Here is a 23,706-nt window from a genome sequence, read left to right as displayed (position 1 = left end):
CTCTTCGCCAGCTCTGTGATAACGTGGTGACCTGTCAAAAAGCGTCTGTTGTGGTTCGCAGTTACAGGCTCACTGACTTTAACGTTTTTACCCCTTCTGTGAAAGAGATACAAGCAGTCAGATCAAACATCAATAAGGAAATTGCAAGAAAATACTTTCGGCTCATAGTGCAATGGTAAAAAACTTACAATGCTGCACAACAGGTAACGCCTCTATCTGCTGCTGATAAGCAAATTTTGGGTTTCTAGAAATACGTAACTATATTTATGAAATGCCACATTTGCATACCTCTTGAGTATGACACAACATACCAATTAACCACAGACCCAATCAAAATGTAAGTGAGTAGTATTTTACTAGTTCGTGTCGATAGAGGCATGCTTGTGTACAGATACTCAGTTTTATTAAAACATAATTTCGTCGTAAGGTTATCGCGGGTAGTTTTATTTCATTTCTTATAATACAGTGCACAATTTTCGTAAGGTTTCCTTTAGTGTTGTTGAAACAAAAGTAAACATGAGAGCGAAATTAATCATCAACGATATATGCGAATTCTATGATGACGATGCACATGCAGTTTATCGATTACATGCATGTAGAAAACTTGTTCTGAGTTAAAGCTGTCAAACAATGTTTGAAGAAGAATAAAATGCCACTACCACACGACAGCTAATGTAGAAAATACTATTCTGACGTAATTGGGCACGATGCGCTCTCCCCATAGATAATACAAAAGCTTTGAGATGCATCTGCTCCCTGGCTGTCTCTTAAACCTGAAAAGAACAAAATGTCACAGACGTTAGCCCCTTTCCCACATGCGACTATTTTGGGTTGAGAAGTGAAGGGAATCATGTTCAAAGCTCCATTAGATTGGTAACTTCAGCAGACAGCAGAGTTGCGTTTTAAAAAAATTTAGCAGTAAATGTATTCGATCTCGCGACATCTTATCTATGGTGCACAACACTTACCATTACGCTACTAGGTGACACATAGATACAACACCTCCACTTTTGTGCCTAAGCGACAGTCGAACTGCACACCTACCGTGCATCCACGTATATACACTCCTGGAAATTGAAATAAGAACACCGTGAATTCATTGTCCCAGGAAGGGGAAACTTTATTGACACATTCCTGGGGTCAGATACATCACATGATCACACTGACAGAACCACAGGCACATAGACACAGGCAACAGAGCATGCACTATGTCGGCACTAGTACAGTGTATATCCACCTTTCGCAGCAATGCAGGCTGCTATTCTCCCATGGAGACGATCGTAGAGATGCTGGATGTAGTCCTGTGGAACGGCTTGCCATGCCATTTCCACCTGGCGCCTCAGTTGGACCAGCGTTCGTGCTGGACGTGCAGACCGCGTGAGACGACGCTTCATCCAGTCCCAAACATGCTCAATGGGGGACAGATCCGGAGATCTTGCTGGCCAGGGTAGTTGACTTACACCTTCTAGAGCACGTTGGGTGGCACGGGATACATGCGGACGTGCATTGTCCTCTTGGAACAGCAAGTTCCCTTGCCGGTCTAGGAATGGTAGAACGATGGGTTCGATGACGGTTTGGATGTACCGTGCACTATTCAGTGTCCCCTCGACGATCACCAGTGGTGTACGGCCAGTGTAGGAGATCGCTCCCCACACCATGATGCCGGGTGTTGGTCCTTTGTGCCTCGGTCGTATGCAGTCCTGATTGTGGCGCTCACCTGCACGGCGCCAAACACGCATACGACCATCATTGGCACCAAGGCAGAAGCGACTCTCATCGCTGAAGACGACACGTCTCCATTCGTCCCTCCATTCACGCCTGTCGCGACACCACTGGAGGCGGGCTGCACGATCTCGGGGCGTGAGCGGAAGACGGCCTAACGGTGTGCGGGACCGTAGCCCAGCTTCATGGAGACGGTTGCGAATAGTCCTCGCCGATACCCCAGGAGCAACAGTGTCCCTAATTTGCTGGGAAGTGGCGGTGCGGTCCCCTACGGCACTGCGTAGGATCCTACGGTCTTGGCGTGCATCCGTGCGTCGCTGCGGTCCGGTCCCAGGTCGACGGGCACGTGCACCTTCCGCCGACCACTGGCGACAACATCGATGTACTGTGGAGACCTCACGCCCCACGTGTTGAGCAATTCGGCGGTACGTCCACCCGGCCTCCCGCATGCCCACTATACGCCCTCGCTCAAAGTCCGTCAACTGCACATACGGTTCACTCCACGCTGTCGCGGCATGCTACCAGTGTTAAAGACTGCGATGGAGCTCCGTATGCCACGGCAAACTGGCTGACACTGACGGCGGCGGTGCACAAATGCTGCGCCATTCGACCCAACACCGCGGTTCCTGGTGTGTCCGCTGTGCCGTGCGTGTGATCATTGCTTGTACAGCCCTCTCGCAGTGTCCGGAGCAAGTATGGTGGGTCTGACACACCGGTGTCAATGTGTTTTTTTTTCCATTTCCAGGAGTGTAGCTTAAGTATCAGTTGCTTAGTCACCAACAGTAAGTGGTTGACCAGAAATAACGACACCTATTGCAATTGTTGGCAACACATCAACAGACATTAAAAATGCACGTTAATTTTCACTAGCAGGTGGGGTGTGCACAACAACTCCTCCAGAACTTCTGCATACCACAGCGCTGCGAGATAATGTTAATGGCCGGTTCTAGACTTCTGAGAGAAACAGTTACACCTTTTCTGTTGCGCTGCATGACGTTTTTTACAAACAGATAGCGCAATAGAGTAGCTCAAGTGGAAAGGAACACTTCCTATTTAAATTTCTGCATCCTACACTGTTGGCAGTTTTGTGTAGGTGCGGTTACGTGATTTTATTTCGGTGATTACAAAATAGAGTCGAATGAATGCACTGGGTAGCCGAGGCAGCTAGTTCATGGTGATTCGGTCAACCAAGTAAATGAATTTACTGAACATGCTGCAATTTACTACAGGGAGACTGTGTTTCAGAATTCTCATCCAGTGTGGCGCAACAGCGTTACGATAGAAAAATGAGTCACAGAAAAGAGTTTTGTGGTCTGTTGGACTGATGGTAATTTCTTATACCTATGGTCTGGGTTCGATTCCCACTTCTGTCAATGATTTTAGATAGGGAGAGAAGATATAATGGCAGTGTGGTCTGAAATTCACATTAAAGATGATATTCCTTCTCTGCCAAGTAGACGTTAGGTTGAACCACAATAAAGTCTGGAGTGGCGACATGTAGAATCTCTATCACCAGTAACCTTTCTTATACTAGTTATTTATTTCTAGTGACGAAACAAACGCTATGTAGGATCACAGGACACTTATTCCATCTTTTATCTGAGCTTCTGTATATCGATAAAATTGGTTCTGAACTGAGAATGCAACTCAGACCGCCCTTAACGCGGAATTTGATCCCTTCGTGACAATACAGCTCGGCTACAATTTGTTGTATGTTTAAAACTGCGGATTCCTCAACATCTCCACATACTACGCGTGAATGGGTTCGAATCCTGGCCGGGCACTTAAGATTTCATTATGTATTATCAAGCTCTAGCATGACAATACCTATCTGCTGGTGGATAATAATTTTGACTTTTAATGTTTTTTCATTCGTTGTCAACACTAACGATATCTGACGTTTTTGACTCCCAGTGGGACACAGAACTATTTGCGAGATCACTGTAAGTTCAAGATGTTATTCCGAGCTACTGGTGGAGAAAAATTCGGTAGCTGACGTCTCTTGCCTGTAGTCAACAACGATATGAGCGGGGCCCTATTTATCAGTGAGCACTGTACTATTCGACATATTATTTCTAGTTCAAACATGCTCACATGTCGCTGCTGGTGCAACAAACCAATATTTAACGTTCGTTTTCTCTAGAATATAATAGCGATAGGTGCCTGGTTGGAGTCCTGGGAAGGAAAAAGTTAATGTTTCGTCTCGTCATTTCAGTTAAAACATCTAGCTACTGCCGAGAAAATCCGATATATCGCGGTTGGTTGTGCTTCGATATCAATCTGATTAGGTTCTGGGTTCGAATCCCTGTCCAACACAAAGCATTGCCTCACGGCCTTTAATGTAAGTTACTTGTGAAGAAGCAATGTTTAACATCTCTCGTAGTTCGTTGACAGGGACAAGAGATGCTGAGGAGGAATTCGCGTCCGTTAAAAATGTTTGCGTTATGTAATTTAAAGTTGGTATTTGCTAACTGATACTGTCTAAAATCGAGGTATATCACTCTCTGTATGTCTAATCAGGAATGACTGTTAGTTTGAGTCAGTCACGAAATCATTTCTTACTCTGCCTGACATGGGTTTGAATCCATATGCAGAACGAGACGGTTCGTCGTGTCATTTGAAGTTCATACATATTCTCAACTTACTGCTCGTGAATAACTTAAATTTTAAATGTCATTTTGTGTTAAATAATAAGTACTGTATGTTATTTTGAAGAGGAAATCATGAATACGACGAACTTACTACGTGCATTACCTACCTGACGTAATAATGAGAGTGGTAACATTTCAGGTATGTCATTTATTGTAATAAATGTTAGCTTACAAGCCTTAAGGACAGTCTTATCTGTGATAAGGTGTTCCCTGATATTTGTAGCATCGTGGTATTATTTTAAGTCTTGAGTTACTGCGATACAGAGCAGTGTTTTCTAGTGGCGTCATGTTGGAACCATTTTCAATAGTCAAACGACTGTACCAAGGAGCGATTAGAGGACTTGCTAGACAGCCCCGTTATGCAGGTTGCATGCGAATCAGGCGAAATGCAGTTCATGTCGTTCGGATACTTTTGAGCACGACTGTACAACCGAACTATCGTTGTCAGCGTTGGTCTGCTGTCGAATTTGACGAGAACAATTGTAAGGTATCCCTTATTTGCAGGTAGGAGATCATTTTACTTTATTTCCAGTTTTGCTGTTTCACATATGAGAAATGAATGTATCGGCGCTGCAGTGCGTGCGGTGTATGGAGCCACCAGTAGGTTCCCATGCTCGCTAGCAGCGGTTGTTGACCATCTGGCGCTTTCAGAGCCAGTGGGATGAGGTGCCGACGCTGAAATCGATTGTGACGTCAGCAAAGAGATCGGAGGGAAAGAATATTTATTCTGGCGCGAAATAAGAAATTGTTATTAATAAATATTTGCTAAAAAAAGTTTCCTTTTGCCACTCAGACATTTGGAGGAGTCTAGGGGTGATGAATACTATCTTTCAGTAATTTTACTCTGCGAGAAAACGTTGATATGAATAATTAATTAAATAACTTTGGCTTAACCGGTGATGTACGACTTATGCGAACTATGTCGATTTTACTTTCAAGCTGCAAAATGTTCGCCGCAGTCGACAGTCGTCGGTAGAATACCTTTCGATCTAGTCATACGGTAAACCATCCACTCGTACTGTTAATACTTAGCTTCTAACAGGTGCGATTAAGTTCATTTTACTGTATTTCTGAAATAAGGGCACCACAGTTGCATCCTGTGACAAAAATTATTTGTGCAAAAAGTTTCTTTTCGCTTCATTACGTATAAAATGGACAGTAGTATTGAACTTTCAGAATCCGTCAGTGCTGCTACGGCTCTGTAAGGGGACATAAAACTACGAGTGCATCTCCACATAACAGATAGGAAGAATTCATAAGCCGCGGCTCACTACGTCGGTTCAAGGGCGGACTGACTTCATTATAGGAAAAGCGTTGTCATTTATACGTGTACGCCCCTTATACCGCCAACCGGCTAGGCTGAGCCATTTCTCTAGGTCTAGTGTGAGTGGGCAGTCTTGCATAATCCTATGACTTAACTGTTCACAGTAGCTCATTCTCCGTCCTACTTTCCTGCTAGTAACGAATCCTCCTCCCGTTGTACCATTTTCTGATGCTGTTGATATTACCCTGAATTTTTCTGACCAGAAATCCTTATTTTCTTTCCACTTCACTTCACTGACCCCCAAATACATCTAGACTGACCCTTTGAATTTCCCTTTTTAGATTTTCAAAGTTTCCTACTGTGTTCAAACTTCTGATACTCCACGCTCTGACTTGTAAATGCTATCCCTTCGTTTGTTATTCCACCATTTTCTAGTGATCACCTCTCCCCAGGCAGGCCCATCTCCGAGATCCGAATGGGAGACTAGTCCGTGATGTTTTGCCGATGAAGAGATCGCGACACCTTCCAATTACAGGCCACATCTCCTGTGGATACACGTTGTGTGTCTTTAATACAGTGGCTTCCATTGCCTTGCTCATCCTCATGCGGTTGATCACCGCTGATTCTTCCGCCTTTTAGAGGCAGTTTCCGATTCCAAGGGCAAGAGAGTGCTCTGAACCTCTGTCCGATCCTCCGCCCTCTTTGACAAGGCCATTCGGAGAACAAGGTGTTTATTACGCTGGCTGCTGATGTTTTTTATTAGAAATTTAAGCAGTGGCTTGGCGAGACCAAATACGTTTTGATTTCTGTTCAAATACACTACCCCTATGTCGAAATCAAATTTCGTTAAGAATTACTGAGCGCCAAGAACAAATACATTTCTAAAGACAAGCAGAACGGTAATTTTTGAAAATAAGGTCACAGTAAGAAGTGATGATGATGAATTAGATACTGATTGAAATTGCTGATGGATCGGAACCTCTGAAACTTACCCTCTGTAGCCGATATGTGGTGACGCGGAGTCTGCATCTTGCGGAAGCCACTGTGCGATACATGGTGAAAGGTACTTAGTACTACTGCCGGGCGTTCCATTTCCTGACACTCTCAAACGAAGCGAAGGCAAAATACGATCTATATGTTTCCGTACGAGTCCCGATTTCTCTTGCCTTTGCAGTCCTTACGCGAGATGTATGTTCATAGCAGCTGATTCGTTCTACAATCAGTTGCAAATGCCGCTTCTCTGAACGTTCATAATAGTGTTTTGCGGAAAGAACCTCTTCTTCTCTGCTGGGATTTCCATTTGATTTCACGTATCTTTCCCGAAATACTCGTGTTTTCGAATTACGTAATAAATCTAGCAGCGTTCCTCTGAATTGCTTTGATGGACTCCTTTAATCCTATCTTGTAAGGATCCCAAACACTCGAGCAGTACTGAAGAGTGGATGATCTCTATGTGGTATCGTTTATAGACGCTGATTTCCTAGAATTCTCCAAGTAAAATGAAATCAACCATCTGTCTTTCCTAAAACTGTCCTTACATGATCGTTCAATTTTGATGTGAATTTGCAATGCTTCGCCTAGACGTTTAACAGACGTCACTGTATCAAACAGCACACCACTGACACTGTATTCGAAAATAATACGACTTTTTTCTCACTCACCAACATTAATTTTCACTAGATGCTCCCATTCATCATTCCATGTAGTCCTTATTACTGCTCACTTACCTCAGAAATCTCCATAAATCCGCTACATGTTTTATGGTGCAAACAATGTAACTCAATCAATAAAAGTTGCTAAAAATTGACTGTGTAATAAGTTTTCTTAGATTTCATACCGTTGATTGTCAGTATGCTTTAAATATGTTCGGCACATCAGGTATAGCTTCAATAATTAAAAGAGGTAACCTTGAAAAGTAATTGTGCTATATTTTCGTATAGAAAAGTCGCAAAACTTGCCACCAAGTCTGTACTAAACAACAAGAACACATTTCTAAAGCACAGTCCACAGCACAAAAGTTCATACTTGCCTGTTCCTTCACGATTCAGTTCACCCGAATTAAACTCACTAATGTTCAGTATCTATATTAAACCTACGATTTACCTATTAGAAACCACGTGAAAGTCAGTTTATAAACAATCAAATGTTCACATTGTATTCAATAATTAATTATGATCAATAAAACTTTACATCATTCCTTACTTATTAGCGAATTAGTATCCTTAAGGCAACTCTATAAAAATAAATTCGGCGAAACAGATTAAGCTTCAATTACTATATTTCAACAAACGTGAGAAAGATAAACATAATTTGTAGAATACGAGGGCTATCCACAAAGTACATTACGTTTTGGAATTAAAAATACAGTATTGGAAATTTTTTTTATTATATACAGGTGAAAGCCACACTTAAATACTACTTTTCTACATAGTTGCCATTTAAATTAAGGCACTTATCGTAGCGATGGACGAGCTTGGAAATTCCTTCGTCGTAAAATTCGGCCGCCTGCGCCTTCAACCATGTGGTTACCTCTTCTTGAAGTTGTGCGTCGTCATCGAAACGCTGCATAGCCAACCACTTCTTCATTGCTGGGAATAAGTGGAAGTCTCTCGGTGCCAGGTCGGGACTGTACGGCGGATGGGGAAACAACTCCCACTTAAAAGATTCGAGAACTTTACGAGTGGCATTTGCCGTGTGGGCCCGGGCGTTGTCGTGAATCACCAAGATCTTTGAGCCCAACTTTCCCCTGTGCTTGTTTTGTATTGCTCTTCTGAGGTTGTGCAGAGTTTGGCAATACCTTTGAGAGTTTATTGTAGTGCCTCTTTCCAGGAAATCCACAAAAATCACACCGTTTCTGTTCCAAAAGACAGTCGCCATCACCTTCCTTGCCGACATTGTCTGCATGCATTTCTTGGGTTTTTGGGGGGAATTTGTGTGCCCCCACTGCATTGACTGCAATTTTGTCTCGTAGTTCACATGCTTAACCCATGTTTCGTCACCAGTAACGATGCGATCGAGTAATGAGTCGCCATCTTTCTCGTAAGCGTCCAAAAACGTTAACGCTGCAGCCATTCGCTGATTTTTGTGAATCTCTGTCAAGATTTTTGGTATCCATCTTGCACAAAACTTGTGGTAACCAAGCTTTTCGGTAATGATTTCGTGCAACAAACTTCGTGAAACTTGTGGAAAACTCGTAGAGAGTTCCGTTATTGTGAAATTACGGTTTTTACGGACCGCGGCATCGACTTTTTTGACAAGTTCGGCAGTCACTATGCTGGGTCTTCCACTTCGCTCTTCGTCGTGAACGTTAGTTCGGCCATTTTTAAATTTTATGACCCATTGACACACTCCACCTTCAGTCATTATGTTGTCCCCATGCACTTCACAAAGCTGCCGATAGATTTCTATCGGTTTACAGTTTTTTGTAGTCAGAAACCTTATTACAGCACGCACTTCACACTTCGCGGCGTTTTCAATTAACGCTGACATTTCAAACTGTCACAGTAACTCAACGGAGTACAGTACGAACCTCTCACTAGCACGGCAGGATGCCGACTGAGCGGCGGAATGCCATGACACCAAGATGGCCGCGCTAGCCCCGCCCCTAACGGATACAAACGAAAACGTAATGTACTTTGTGGATAGCCCTCGTACAATACTCTGTACATCTCAAACACTGAAATGTGTACATATAGACATCATATTAACACATTTCTGATATAACGGAATCACTAAATAATAGCTCAAAAACATCAGTAAGCAGTAAGGATACTTCGTAAACAGCTAAAGCCTGCCTACCAATACTGAATCCTCTACAGAAAAATTAAACAGTAAAATTTACATACACCACCATTCTCACTTGAACACATTATTATGTGAGGTTATAATCTAGGTCTAAAATTTCCTGTATGGATTTCACCTTTGTTGCAGATGACGTATTGGATAACTGTAGATAGATTTGAGGCTGAAATGCCTAGACAATCACATAACATTCATTACGTAACATGACAACTTTCAGTAAATTGTTATAACATTTTTAAGTTGTTCGAAACTTGAGGTTTCCAATAAAGTAGCAGTTTCACAGAACAAATTCCGAAACTTATTTCTCTTATTATAGTTCTCATCCTCAGGATGCCATAAACTCGCTCTATCTTGTTCTACACTTAACAATTTTTCAGAGTCCATGTTTTGTGTGTGGGAACGAAGCCTTATCCGACGGAGAAAAACAGACTGAATTCAGATCCAACGATCTTCATGCGAAGTCTGTACTTTAAGGCGTTGAGATCAGTTGCACAGACACTGCGCAAGTACTGGAGTAATGATTTGAAAAAATTGGCCGCCTTCAGCCGATGTCGGTCGTCGGTGATTTGTATGAATGTGAGTGTGTGGTTGTGTGGGGCCACAAGGACTGTGAGACCACATGGACTGGCAGCAGAGGTGAGACGCGTAATGGACCGTGATGAGGACAGCTGGCGGCAACAGGCGACGTCGGCCGAGTGTCACGTGTGTCAGGAAGGACGGCCGCTAGCTGCGCACGGCGTCGCCAATCTGAGGCGCCATTATCCAATCAGCGCCGAGATTGGGCCTCAGAGGAGTACAGTAGGCGCGTCCGGCCCTCCTCGAGGTCCCACGTGCGCCGCCCGCACGTGCACGCCAGCTTCCCGAGCCACGCCACCTCACCTACTTCTCGTGTCGTTAGCGGTGAAAGTACACATCAGCCCGGTTAGGAATCTTTTGGCCTAGTAACCAGCTCCAACGCTCTAAACCGACATTTTATCATGGAACGAGGTACGTATCGTTACTCTGGAATATTCTGGTAGGATTTCTCCTACAACGCCAGCCTTAAGTGGCAATTTTGGGTATGATAAGTGGTCGGTATGTTGTTGTATTCGTTATACAAACCGGTTCCCGCAGTTAGCAACAACCGCCATGTACAAGGGTTAGGCAAAAATATGGAAACACTGCTCGAACATAAATACAGGTACTAGTCAAGTCTGCAGGTGGCGCTGTTGTATTTGATCACCAACGGCACGTGTGCAATGCCATTAGTACGTTCCAAGTATCAGTCGGTGTACATGTGAGTTGGTTATGTCGGAGACAAGTAAATTCTTCCGTAACCAAGATAGCCGAACAGTTTGGTGTTTGAAAAGGTGCCGTATCGAAGATTTTTACCAAGGACAGGGAAAGGGGAAAAACATCATCCACTAAGTCACAGCGTGGATGAAAGAGACTGTGTGACAGTGATGGACTGTCATTAAAAGGGCTGTGACGAAAAATAAGAGGACGACAGGCGTAAAAGTCACTGCACAACTGAAAGTCAAGTCGCACTCGTGAGCCCTGTCAGTTCCGAAAGAATACAAAGGGAGCTCCATCAACAGGGAATTCCAGGGGAGCTGGCATTACAAAAGCACTCAACAGTCAAGAAAATTCCCGTAACGCGAAAACATGGTGCCAAACCCATAAAACCTGGACTACAGAGCCGTGGAAGAATGTCATTTAGTCGGCTGAGTCTTTTTTCAAACTGTTTCCAAATTATGGCCGTGTTTCGGTCCCAAAATAACACAGCGACGGTTCAGAGGGATTTGTGCAGCCAACTCTTGGAATTCCATGAACCTCATGGTTACTATGCAAGGTTGCAATACTCAAATTTTCTACTATCTCCCCCCCCCCCCTCATGCTTCGTTGTGAGCGGGAGGATGAATTTTCACATCTCCCCTGGCCATCACAGTCACCAGGTCTCAATATCATCGAGCCTTTGCGGTCCAGCCCCTAACTGTCCACCTCCATCAGCGTAACCTTAACTTGCCACTATTTTGCAAAAAGATTAGCATAAAATTCTCTTGAAAACCATACAGCAGCTGTATTCATCCAATATGTGAAATGTATTTGCAGTTGCAGGCACTCAGAATTTGCCATAAAACATGGGCTGTTAACACAGCATCTTAGAAAATGGAATGGGAACATAGAATTGAGGACGCCTCTGAAAACTTGAGATATTAACTCCACGCTCAGATCCTGCAAAAACCGAATGTTAAGGAACTGTAAAAATGGTAACTATCAGTTTGGCTTTAAGAAAGGGAAAGGCACCAGAGAGGCAATTCTGACGTTCCGATTGATAATGGAAGCAAGACTGAAGAATAATCAAGACACATACACGAGATTTGTCTACCTGACAAAACCGTTCAATAATGTAAAATGGTGCAAGATGTTAGAAATCCTGAGAAAAATAGGGGCAAGCTATAGGGAAAGACAAATAATATATAATATGAACAAGAACCATATGTATAAGAACCAAGAGGGTACACTAAGAGTGGAAGACCAAGAACGAAGTGCCCGAATTAAAAAGGGTGTAAGTCAGGGATGTAGTCTTTAGCCCCTACTGTTCAATCTTTACGTCAGCAACCAATGAGGGAAATAAAAGAAAGGTTCAAGAGTGGAATAAAAGTTCGTGGTGAAAGTGTATCAATGATAAGATTCATCGATGACTTTTCTGTCCTCAGTGAAAGTGAAGAAGAATTACAGAACTTGATGAATGGAATAAACAGCGTAATAAGTAAAGAATGTGGATTAATAGCAAATCGAAGAAAGACGAAAACAATGAGTAGTAGCAGAAGTGAGAACAGGGAGAGATTTGACATCAGGATTGGTGATCACGAAGTAGATGAAGTGATTTTGCTACCTAGGCAGCAAAGTAGCCCGTGACGGACGGAGCAAGGAGGACATAAAAATCAGACTAGCACTGATAAAAGTGGCTTTCCTGGCCGAGAAAAGTCTACTAGTTTCAAACATAGGTCTTAATTTCAGGAAGAAATTCCTGAGAAAGTACGTTCGGAGCACAGTGCTGTATGACAGTGAAACATGGACTGTGGTACAGAGGAGAATCTAAGTATTTGAGATGTGGTGCTACAGAAGAATGTTGAAAATAGGTGGACTAATAAGAAAGGAACGTGGACGTTCTCCAGAGAATCGTGCAAGGAAAGAAATATACGGAAAACACACACAAGAAGAAGGAACAGGATGGTAGGACATCTGTTAAAACATCACGGAGTAACTTCCATGGTACTAAAGGGAGCTGTAGAAGGTAAGAAACGTAGAGGAAGACAGAGACTGGGATACATATAGCAAATAATTGAGGACATACACTGCAAGTGCTACTCTGAGATGAAGAGGTTGACATAGGAGAGGAATTCGTGGCTAGCCGTGTCAAACCAGTCAGAAGTCTGATGACTCACAAAAAGTGTTTACCACCGGTTAACGTAATTAATTTAGAAGTGGAAGAAAGGAATATGGTAGTGCTTACGGAGGTCCACTCTTTTAGGCAAGCACACATATGGAAACAAAGAGGAAGAGAGGATGAACACAGTTTTGGAGTGCCAAGCACAAGGAATTTTGTAACAAGTTAACCAGATGCAATACGAGTAAGGGAGGGAGACCAGCGTCTTGTAAAACAACCTGGGTTCACTCACAATACTTATCATTCAGCCAATCCAAATTACCCAACAGCGAAAATCAGAATAGTGTCTTCCTTGTCGGAAGCGAACTGTAGCAAGTTACTCCTCAGACAGATGACTTCTCTGGCAGCGTTCGCCATCGGTGGACTTTACTTCTAGACGACTTCTCCCGGATCGTCTGTGATGAGAGACTCTCATCCACCTGAGTTGAACTTAGACGCAAAGTGTTGGTACAGAGCCAGTGACTGATTCTGCAGCTAGTTCAGCCGAGGTGAGATCCAGCCGGAACATCGAGTTGAACTGTAGGAATCATCGGATCATTCTTAGTGATGTTCAGTAATTTCATTCTTCATTCTGAGGGCTTGTTTCAGTTAGAGGTAGAACACGCTTTCAGTTATGGCAATAGATGCACAATCATATGCTTCTGTTCTACATCCATGCACTAACCGTCTGCAATCATGGTATGTCTTCTGCTAATGTAAACTTTTTATCCAGAAACGTGTTCATTTGAATTCCATTCCAGATTCCTTGCCCGGGTTTGCCAAGGCATCAACTTATTATTATCTATGACTGTTACACAATTTCTTTTGATTTTACATATAACAAACTGGGTTGATTGAGATCCTTGTCGAATCATTGTTTTAGTGGGTAATGATTTGCTCGTGTCAGATATACAGGACCATATTAAAATATTATATTAAAGCATCCCACCACATCCTTTAGCTCAGTGACAACATAAAAATTGTCGATTCTCTCAGAAGACGTTAACTTGTGAACTCCTGACATTGTACTGTATTTCCTAGGATGGTCATGAATTTGAAGTTTATAAGTGCCATGTAGTGCTAGTTATTGTATGAATTGCTGGCGCAGTGCACCAAAGAGTAATCAAATGCATTTTGTTGCAATGTATTCCATGGACATTAGAGATCTTGTGTCTGAACTCTCTATTCGTTGGTGGTCTTCTTCTGTTATTGGAGTTGAAGAGAAAATAACGATCGTCTGACCTTCATCTTGCTGTAATTGTCTATCTCATCTTCGAGACGTGCGGCCAGTTAAGACACTAAACTTTCTTTCAGATTCCACGAGATATGCAGCCGCTATGAATAATTTAATATATTTCACTTTCAGATTTTCTTAAGGTTACGAGATAATATCCCAAGCAGAAAGGCCTGATCACCGGATTGTAGTTCTAGTATAAGATTTCATCTGCAAAAGTTTAGGCTTGTTATCTTATATTGGTATTCGAGACGAAACCACGATCTTGAGTTACGGGTTTCATTACTTTACATTGAAGTGGCATACGAAATATTATCGGGTGCTATGCGCACATGAATTTTAACTATACTTTCGATATATGTACATTGGGGAATATCTGTGATGATTCAAGAGAGAGACAATTGATTATTTGTAATCCCGTAACCACCCTGAGTACTAAGCTAGTTTGCTGACTGCTGATCAGCGTCGGGCTAAATTAAAAATACATTACACTGTTCATAGTATTATTAGTTAGTTCTCTTTTGTTTCGACGTCACTTTAGTAAAAGATGTCAAAGCAGATGTAATACATTTAAAATTTTATTAAATTACATTACACTGGCGCCGGTAGTAAGCGTTCTGCAGTGTGTGTAACTGAATTTTCAATGATAATCCAATGTTTTGCATTTAAACAGCTCGGTTCATATACACCAACAGCTGATTGCACTGAACACTTACTCGGGGGCCGAAGTCTAAACTAGAATCCTGAGACCTAAATTCATTGTTGTCATTGATTAAATGTATGTATACAAGCATATAGTGAATAGTAATTAATGAATAAAATGGTTCCGTTACATGTATTATACGCACGGGAACGACGACAAGCTGACTGAGAATCTGGATGAGCGATCGCAGACCCACGCTGTTCCTTACATTCAAGATAGACTGTGAGGTAAGGAACCGAATACACACGACCAGGTTTCTAATTGAAGCTAGTCAGTAGCCCTGGGCGCATGCAATTAATAACAAACTTCCAACGTAGTTGCCTTCTATAATTTCGATTGTAACTATTAGTGTAGAAAGAGTTGTTTATTTATTGTCTTATTTTTGCGTGTGGCGCTATTTACATCAGTTAGCACCATGTACAAGATTACCGAGTACCGAATACAAGATATAACGGTTTGGAACTCGAAAATTATGAAACCCGGTGGAGAATATTCCTGGACCGTTGGCAGGAGGGACTGTGAAACTGAACGAACTACGATCCCACCTGACAGTGTAGAATCGCAGAATGATATTTGTCAACAGAGCTTACAACCGCTGGGGGGCCGCGGCTGAAATCAGCTGCGAGAGAGCAGCCGAAAGTAAACGAACGCAGGCAGAGCTAGCAAATCCAAGCGATATGCTTGCATTCCTGTTCCAGAAATTGGAAATAATGGAACAGCAGAAAAAAAGAGAGCCGGAAATAATGGAACAACAGAGGAAAAAAGAGCTGAAAATAATGGAACAGCAGAGAAAAAGTGAGCGCGAGGAAGATATCCAACGCCAGAATGAGTTTTTTGAAAAGGTTGAGACTAACATAATCGCTAAGTGGACGAGATGTTAGTCAAACGCGAACAAGCATTAGTACAGAAACTCAATCGTGCTCTAGATGACAGGGATCAACGTATTTTAAGTTAATAACGAAATTGAAAAGCTAGAATCAGATGTATCTGAAGTTAAAGTTTGAAAACTTTACCAGATAAAGTAAACAATTTGGCCGGAGAAGTATCCGAGGCCAAAGAGGTACAGGAATCTCTCGATGCCAAACAGTTAACCAAGGGCATCGAGGAGATTTCTTTGAACATAGAACGAAATGTAGGAGCTGAAGTGAAGTTAATAATGCTTGACCATGTTGGACATAAGAGTTATGAAGGTACAAGCACAACCCACGAACTTTTAAGACCCGAGATTATGGGAAAACCATTGGGTGAGTGTGATAGAATCGTGAACTGTGCCGCACCTAGCCCAAGCTGCAGTAGTTCATTTAATGTACAGCAGAGTGGAAATTATGTGTCAAATCGGGACACGTACGGAAATTCACCTGCAAATAATGTGACTGTTAGTCCATACACAGTGAATGCATGTAGAAATAACCCGATAGATGTGTGCAATGATACACTCACTCTTGCTACACTGAAACATGAAGAGTCATTGTTGACACACAGACAATTTCAGATGTTTTCCGAAGTCAAGAAATCTATTCATCCGGCAATATTCATAAAGAGTTTTAAGAATGTGTGACCTGCATCGTGACAGGAAAGGCAAAAGATACAGATTGTTATTTCATATATTGCCAGAGATGCCTCATTACTGACAGCAGATGTGGCAGAGAACTGTCATTATTTTAGCGAGTTCGATCAACATTTTTTGGCCAGGTTTTGGTCAGTTAGTATACAAGAAAGACTACGGAAACAGGTATATAACTCTGAGATGTAGAATTTCAAGCTAGGAACGCTCAGAAAATATTTTGAAGAGTATATTAACAAAACGAGGTACTGGTCAGAGCAAATCGCCACACGTGACGTGCTTAGGCTATTAAAATCCAAGTTGCCTGTCTCAATACGGAGAGAATTGGTACATGTACCTGACAATGATTTAGAGACGTTCATGTCGGTCGTGGATTCTTTAGATTTGATACAAGAGGGTGCATGACAACAAAATAATGACGGTGAAGGGACAAGTAACAACCACAAACATAGGAAAAACGGTTATGGAAACCAACACCGGAATAATAACTGGGGATACGAATGTATTGGTAATAGTTACGAGAGATCGAACGGACAAAAAGGAGGGAATGGAAATAGAGTACATGGTATGTCAAACGGGACATACATTACAACATGTAGAGATTCGGTTAGGGCTGGTCGATATTCACGAGTATATGAGCAAGAAGTTTATGGAGAAAGTCCTAGGAAGAGAGTGAAATATTAGTTAATTCAGAAACACTAGACATCGGTTCAGGCACGGAGAGTAGGAGAATATCCGACACGTACATTTTAGCAAGCCTTTGGATGAAGCATCACAAAATGATACGGAGATTGAGCAAAGTCGGGTGCAGGTGAACGAGGAAATGTCAGAAGCTGACTTTACGAGAGAAGATGATAGAAAAATTCACATCTAGCGGAGTCTTCCGAAATAGTAGGCCACAAAAGCGCAGCACAGAGTGATGCCACTCTTGAGCTACATCTCGACGACTGGCAGTATTCAATCTGCAGAGTTTTTCTGATTGAACAATTCAAAGTAAATTGAAAATGTCGCGCAATTCAAGAAAATGGAAGAACGGTTAGAGAAAAGCGAAAATTTATTCAATAAAAGTGAGGAAACATTTGAGTACAGCGAGGAAAATTAGGGATACAAAATTTGAAGAAAACGAAAGAAGTTTCAAAATATGATAAAAGATTTAAAGAAGCAAGTAGAGGCAGAGAATAAAAGAAACTCGACGATCTTGTAAAGGAAAGTGAGGAACAGATTAAATCATTAGATAAAAAGAAGAAGACTGATGAACAGGCACAACTATAGTACGAAAGTAGATACGTTGGTGCAGAATACTAAAGGAACTATATACGGTTTAAAGTAAGATATTGATGTCAACATACAGAATATTGATTCGCAGAAGAATTCATTAAGCAAAGTAAAATATCAAGTCAAAGTATTAACGTGCACTGTCGAGCATTTGTCGACACGAAACAAAACCACATCTGATAGGGCAGTACCAGCGAGCCAATACGAGCGTCAAGAGATTAGACGTTTAATATAATTTAAGGATACGTAGACCAGTATTAACCGAAGGAGTAGAGAAGCTTAAGATGGGCTAATGAAAAGGAAGAGAGTAGTAGAAATGAGCAGTAACGGAAGAGAGAACGTGATGAACCGAAGTGTAGAAGAGAAAAATCGAGAAGAAGAGGAATTAAGAGAAATTATAGAGAGATTACATCGCACCTGGGAAGTATCAACACATTCAGCTCCACCGGTAGTCACTACGACAACCGTCGATATCTTGTCATGCGATGTAGATGAAGAAGAAATCAGAAAAAATTTGTGTCAGTGCAAAATAATCATTGTTTCTGAATGCATCGAACCACTTAAATCCAAAGATTTGGATGACCCGTTCCGAGAGGCTTCACCTAGATCACCCACATGGCTTTAAAATTAACTTTGTCTGTTCATTCTTTAGAGGAGAGGCAGCAGCGAGAGTGAGATTGCGGGACAGTGTAAGACGTACGAAGAGTTCATGAGTACTGGTCAAAAGCAAAACAAGATCAAGTTAAATTTAGGATATTGATGATGTAACATGCAGATTCAAGGTAGCAGGGCCCAGTGTAGTATTTCATGGAGATGGTCCAGAGAAATCAATTCTTAGACATGTCTTATGAGCCAGCAGAACTAATATGAATTTGATGGTACACCGCATTAAATACGGAGAGAAGTTATAGCAGCCGCAAGGAATATGCACGCTGTACGAAGATTCCACCATTTCTTGCTACAGTTACGAAGAAGTATGGAGGCAAGGGAACCAGCGCTCTTAATGCACATGCATTTTCCACTTGAAAATCAGCAACCGGATAACTAGGGAACGAGACACCTACCCCAATGAAATAACCAAAATAATCGCTGACAACGGTGACCACAGCATCGGCCAGTTCACAGGAGAAATAATTGGAGACGTGATCAATGATGAGAAAAGAGAAACGAGGTAGTAGCAGTATGCGGGCCTAACCCCACATACAACCAGAAGAACTAAGAATGAGGGAACACACCAAGGAGATGAGTAGCAAGAGAGTCTTTGACATCACAGTTAGTTACGATTAGCTTATCAGGAGCGCTATTTGTAAACTGCAACAAAATGAAGGGAACGTTAGCAGTAGAAATCAAGCAATTTGACAACAGGAAGGAGGACACAACATATCCGATCACTGGAAATGTGCAGAGATTAAGGAGAAAGAGAGAATAAATTTTGAATGCCAATAGCATATACGTAGTGAAAATTTCGTAATTATGAAGAATTTGACGATGAAAGGCATATTACGTCTTGATTTTCACAATCATTACAGCATCGTACTACGCTTGAAGGTAGGTTTTTCACAGCTTAATTCTAAGGATGAGAAGATTAGGCCAAAATTCATAAGGAATGCAGAAACATCAGGAAAAGGAAGTTATACGTAAAACCTGGTCGTCAATTAAAAAAATAGGGGGGAATGATGTTAGTGAATGAAGTAGCCACGAACTAACAAGAGAGTGTGAGGCAATTCAAACAGATGATTTAACATAAGATGTGATTCCTGCTTCTGTCACAGAAAGTAATGAAATAGATGATTTAGAAGATAATGAATACAATAAAGAATGGGAAGATATGTGGACCAGCGAATACATAGGGTGCAATGCAGTACAATCTGACAGTCCAATTTTGAACTTGAGAGAATTTGTAGATGCTCTGTTGAACACATCAGAACAGGAAAAGTGCATTAGCGAGGAGTTTCAGCTACTGCAATATGTTCAAATGTGCTACTGAAAGGACCAGAGAAGAAGAGGAAGAACAATGATGAAGAAGCGGTTAGTGACTGAAGACGATCTGTGGAGTAACCTATTCAATATTAGACAGTAAAATTGCATAAGGAATTATCAAGAAGTTGAAGAAACGTAGTGGGACTCCTCAAAGAATATGGTGTGTGAGAGGTGAGAAACCTTAGAGAGAAGAATTATGAGAAACTGTGGACCACTCATATGTGAGACGTAAACGCCATCTGGAAAGAGTAAAATTAGCACTGGAGATGATAAGCGCAAAAGCTAAGAAGAGAAAGAATGATCAGAGATGTCTGGGAAAAGAGATGAATCTGACAGTTGATGACAAAGTTTTGTTATGACCACGGAAGCGTTCGAAGACGGATAGATATCTAAGGAGCAAACACTTTCACGTATTCTGCGGATATTAAGGGTGGAGAAAATCGTTCATCACAATGTTACCGAATTATAAACTCTACAAAGCTGCAAACCAATTGAAGAACAGTGCATTTCGCATGTCAAGTTGTCTGCCGAATGAGAAATGCTGTGGAAATGAGAAGATACGCAACATCCAGTCTCAGTTCCCTTGGAAGAAGATGTTACAACATGAAGTAATCTCATGTAAGAGTTGAAAGTATCATGAGGTCGTAGAAGAGTGTTTTCGCACGGGACAAATGTATTTATACATACTGTCGGAAAAAACTACTACACTTGGAAAGACGACGTCGTTCTTGATCCGATGACAGTATATGTCGCCTGGGATAGACTAGATGTACTGATAATGATTTCAGCGTCATCCACCAACAGTTAGCGGTGTGGCTTAGCCACCAGAGTGCCATCTATGTCCACCCTTTAATAGGAATGTGCACAGCCAGACGGCTCAGTGTGGTGCAAAAGTGTGAAGCAAGCAGGCAACCATGCCACATAGACGCACTAGTGTTTCCTACAGACAGCTCAGCAAGTTTGAAAGGGGTCAAATTGTGGCCTTCCAAGTGGCGGGATGGTTCTTTCGGAGAACTGCCATGGAAGTGGGATGTGCAGTGTCAGTTGTGCAACGTTGCTGGTATCGGTGTTCAAGTGAATATTCTCAAACCCTTAGACGAGATTCTGAACGTCCACGCAGCACAGACGACCGCCAAGATTGTCATATCGTAAGGCCAGCAGTGGGATATCGTACAGCTACCACAGTACAGATGCAGAATAACAATTATTGAACTATATGAAAAAATCGTCATAACTTCTGAACGGTTTGCGTTAGGACGTTCAGACTGCACGGTTGGCCGCGGGGCATGATGGGAATTAGTATGTGTATATAGTTCGGTTTAGCGTCGAAGCCAGCTTTCATTTGCATGGATTCGTCAATAAGCAAAATTGATGCATTTGGGGGACTGAGAATCCGCATTTTCCGATCGAGAAGTCTCTTCACCCTCAACAGGTGACTGTGTGGTGTGCAATGTCCAGTTACAGAATAATTGGTACGAAAATCTTTGATGGCACGGTGGCTACCGAACGGTACATGAAGGTTTTGGAAGATGATTTCATCCCAATTATCCAAAGTGACCCTGATTTCGACAAGATCTGGTTCACGCAAGACGGGGCTTGACCCCATCGAAGCAGGAGAGTGATGTCCTGGACAAGCACTTTGGGACTGTATCCTCGCTCTGTGTGTACCCAGAGGCCTCCGTCATGGGCCTCAATTGTCCGTCATATTCTCCGGATCTCGACACATGCGACCCCTTTTGTGGGGTTTTATTAAAGACAAGGTGTACAGAAATAACCCCAAAACCATTGCTGAGCTGAAAACAGCCATTGAGTAAGTCGTCGACAGCATCGATGTTCCGACACTTCGGCTTGTCATGCCGAATTTCGCTATTCATCTGCGCCACATCATCGCCAATAATGGCAGGCGCGTCGAACATGTTGTTAACTTAAATCCGAATACCTGTAGTGACGTTTACATGCTGAATTAAGTTCAAAAATGGTTCAAATGGCTCTGAGCACTATGGGACTTAACAGCTGTGGTCATCAGTCCCCTAGAACTTAGAACTACTTAAACCTAACTAACCTAAGGACATCAGACACATCCATGCCCGAGGCAGGATTCGAACCTGCGACCGTAGCAGTCGCGCGGTTCCGGACTGCGCGCCTAGAACCGCGAGACCACCGCGGCCGGCCTGAATTAAGTGTGTGCGCTCCGTTGTTTGCAGCGAATTTACTTTTTTTCTCATATACTTATAGTTCAATAATTTTCTCCCTGTAAGAGTGTTTCTGAGTCCACACATGTCAACACGAAGTGTTGTTAACTAGTTATTAGCAGTGGAACTACGATCATGCACACCTCTAACATGTCTTCGACTCACGCAACACCATCGACGTGCACGACTCGGCTTGTGTCGTCAGAGGATCTCTTGGAAGATGGAATGGCGTGACGTGATCTTCAGCGATGAAAGCAGGTTCTGCCTGCATGCAAGTGGTGTTCGTTTGCGCATGTGAGATAGACCTGGTGAGTGCTATCTCATTGGAGCGCATTCGTCCAAGACACTCCTGCCCCACCCCACGCCTTATCGTCTGTGATGCGATAAGCTAGACTCTTATTCACATTTGGCGTTTATGGAGGAGACGATGCTAACCAGCGCTCAGTTGGTGCGGAACGTTCTTTTGCCATTCTTGCAACAGGAAGGTGATGTGTTGTTCCAGCAAGATAATGCTCGCTCGCACACTGCCTGTGAAACTCTACGTGTTCTGCAAAATGTACATCAACTTCCCTGGCCAGCAAGATCTCTAGGCTTGTCTCCAATCGAGGATGTGTGGGACGTGACGGGACAAGAAGTGACTCGTCTTCTTCCAGAACTACGTGAGCAGGTCGAGCAGGCATAGCATTACATATCCCAGGAGAGTATTCGCCATGTGTACGATCGATTGAATGCCAATTCAGTGCCTCCACTGTCTTCCGTGTTTGCGATTTAAAAACTGGGTTGTTTGGAATCAGTTACAGTTAGTTTATTTTTATATTTACCCATAAATGTTTCGACATCAATGTGTCATCTTCTGTGGGTTAAATTTTTATTTCTGTGAAGTACAATATCAAAATTGTAATAAATTAACTGCTGTAGGCCAATAAAATACAATTTTTTCAATTTGCTTCGTTTTGTTTAGACACTCACCTTAAAATTACATCGCTAACTGAACTGTATTATTATACATCGATTTTAGTGCTCGTTTTCGCCGGTTTTTTTTTTGACAGCATGTCATCATGCAAACTAGCCACGAAAAAAATTATTGCATATTTGTGGAGAGCTGTTTCGAGGGTAGAGGTTATGTACGTTTCTGTACTTACATTTTCCGTCCTGTTTCGTGTCCCTGGTTGGTGTCTCAATCAGCTGCTATTTACTGCATTGCTTTCACTCAGTTTTTCACAAATTTCCTCTCACTTTCACAAAATGTGGGAAAATGTGATCTGAGCAGACACTTCTGACAAAACACTTAGTGAGAGGTCTAATGTTATTATCGTTGCGCAATTGTTCATTGTCGGTCTTGTGTTTGTTAAGGTGCGTTTACACTGCCATTTGTATCGGCACATGTATGAGATACATGTATATGCGACTTTGCGACGTGTATCGCGACTTGTATGAGTTGACAAGTATCAACCTCATACATGTATGAGCGTGCGTTTACACTGGTTGATATGTATCACTGTGCGATAGCTTTTGACGACGATTTGGAAGATTTCACATTTTTATGTGCTGGTACACTTGCTCTTTTGGAAGATGATAGGAAGAAAAGGCGGAGGAAGCGTAGATGGTGGCAGAGAGAGTTTCTCGCGAATTAACGCTAAAGGATGGCGCATATTTTAGAAATTATGTTAGGATGAGTATGGAGGATTTCCGCGGTTTGTTATCACTTGTGGCTCCTCTTGTGTCCAAAACCAACACAAACTTTCGGGAAGCGATTCCACCAGAGGATCAGTTGGCAGTAACACTCCGTTTTTTGGCCACTGGGGATTCCTCTTGAAACGAAGATTTCATTACAAAACATTTGCATTGTCGCGCGATTGCTAATGCCAACGTCTCACACACGATTGTCGGCATCCGTTGTCAACATTA

This window comes from Schistocerca piceifrons, chromosome 7 (assembly GCF_021461385.2).
Source record: "Schistocerca piceifrons isolate TAMUIC-IGC-003096 chromosome 7, iqSchPice1.1, whole genome shotgun sequence".
Classification (NCBI taxonomy): Eukaryota; Metazoa; Arthropoda; class Insecta; order Orthoptera; family Acrididae; genus Schistocerca; species Schistocerca piceifrons.
Note: the sequence above shows the minus strand (reverse complement) of the source record.